Genomic DNA, 2,345 nt, shown 5'->3' with positions numbered 1-2,345 from the left:
AAGCTCTCCCCGCTGCAGACACTGCCCCGCCGGCCCGCAGACGCCCCCCTGAAGTCCTCAGGATGCCAGGTGGCTTTCTCCCAGTGCACCCATTCCCCAGCTCAGCTTGGTCATCCCAGCAGCACTCGGGGGCACAGCGGGCGAGGACCCTGCTTCACACGCCGGTAGTACTTATGTCACTCCAGGGATCTTCCATGGATTATTCTTCAAGGGACCATTTCCAAAGCCCTTTGGGGCAGTTACGCTGCAGAGTAGTCCTGTGGACCAGTATAACCATTCCTAATAACATCTAACAGTTCTAATTCATCTCATCACATAGTATCACAGCCAGGAGGGATCTCTGGAAGCCTTCATCCTTTCTAAAGCTGAGGAACGGAAGCCCCGAGGGCTAAGTCTGGTTAGGGATTTCCCTACTCCACAGAGCTATTTCTTGGAAGCAAGGCGAGAAGAGCAGAGGAATCTTGGCGAGCTATCACCTCATTTGGGTGCCTCCAACCTAAGCAATGTTGTATTTCTCACATCAAGGGCACAAATCCTCTGTTCTGAGATAAACCAGTAGATTGCCATGTACATACACGATCCCAACTCTTCTCAGGATCCGCCCCCATTCCTGCATTCCTGAGTTACCTGGCAAACAGCACAGGTGCTGAGACTTTGTGGGGTGTGTGACATCCCCCCATTTCCCAGAAGAGAGCCTCCAGATCAGTGGTTCCCAGTGCAGCCCTAGATAGGTAGTCAGTGGCTTTGCCACGTGGCTGGAGTGCAAACAAAGCTGAGAAAGGATACGTGTCATCGATGCTGGGGGTGAGTTGATGGCTGGCAACAACTCCAAGCAAAAGTGTCTGTAGAGGGCAGGTCTAAACAGTGTCTCCAAGATAAAAAAAAACCAACACCAACACCAACAAAAAAATACCGTCATATTAAAACACAAGCTTTCCAATTTCAAACTTTTCAATCGGTTTCAAAATTGCGAAGAGAAGCTCTATTTTGCTGTGTGTCTGCATGAGCCAGTCTTGGTGGCACTAAGGTACTATTTTGTCTGTAAACTGCGCGGGCTCTTGTTGCTGAAGGTGTTTTATCTGTGCTGGTTCTATAGCAACATTCTGACAGAAATCCCACAGCGTGGGGAGCCGCAGGGCTGGCGTCTCACACGCCTGTGACTCCGGGGCCGCAGGGGCCCCGGCCAGTTGCGCCTCTCAAGTTACAGCTGCAGGGTGGCTGTGGCACTGACGTCACCACCCAGATCAGCAGGGACTTTTCTCAGAGTAAAGAGTGAAGCGAACGGAACATGCAATTGTTCTAAGCGAGAGGGTTTAGACCAGATTTGCAAACAGGTGTGTGTGCAACCCAGATCGGCCCTCAGGTGTCAGCTGAGTCCCATTCTCCGCCTCCGTGAGCCCTTCCTGAATGGTGACTGTGAACGTTTTGGGGGAGGACGGGGGCTAAGAGGCTGGCTGAGCCGCAGGGAGGGTGGCAAGGGGATCCTGACGACCAGACTCAGGGCTGGTGCTGTCCTCCATCCTCCTCTGGGACTCAGATGGGTGCTGGCCATCCTTCTGCTTGTCCAGCTGTGCAGCTCATTCTGTGCGTGTTGGTTCAGATCATACCCCTGGGAGAACATCCCTACCCCGAAAGCCCCCTGTGAGCCCCAAACCCTTCATCCAGGATGGCGGTGTCACCCGGGGTCTGTTTCCTGCCTGTCCCACCACAGCTGAATCCTGGAGAGCAGAGGTCAGCCCTGCAACTCTGTGTCCCCAAGCCCGGCAAGGTGCCTGCCACATGCCAGCTATTCATCAAACATGGATAAACAACAAGGTCCTGCTGTGTAGCACAGAGAACTACATTCGATATCCTGTGATAATGGAAAAGAATATTAAAAAAAGAATGTATATGTATGTACAACGAATCACTTTGCTCTACAGCAGAAATTAACGCAACATTGTTCTTTTCTATTGGAGTAAAATTGCTTTACAACGTGTGTTAGTTTCTGCTGTACAATGAAGTGAATCAGTTGTATGTATACCTATATCCCCTCCCTCTTGGACCTCCCTACCACCCTCTCCCCCATCTAGGTCTAGAAAAATGGTACAGATGAACCTATTTGTAAGGCAGGAATAGAGACGTAGACGTAGAGAATGGACGTGTGGACACGGGGCGGAAGTGGAGGGTGGGACAAACTGGGAGATTAGGTTTGACATAAATACACTGCCATGTGTAAAATAGAAAGCTAGTGGGGACCTGCTGTAGAGCACAGGGAGCTCAGCTCGGTGCTCTGTGAACACAACATTGTAAATCAACTTCAATTTAAAAAAAAAAAGTATTTGAGATGAACAAGAGCCCGGGAG

Source organism: Lipotes vexillifer, unplaced genomic scaffold (genome assembly GCF_000442215.2).
Source record: "Lipotes vexillifer unplaced genomic scaffold, Lipotes_vexillifer_v1.1 scaffold2194, whole genome shotgun sequence".
NCBI classification, from domain to species: domain Eukaryota; kingdom Metazoa; phylum Chordata; class Mammalia; order Artiodactyla; family Lipotidae; genus Lipotes; species Lipotes vexillifer.
The sequence above is the reverse complement of the archived record's forward strand: the minus strand, read 5'-3'. Positions refer to the sequence as shown.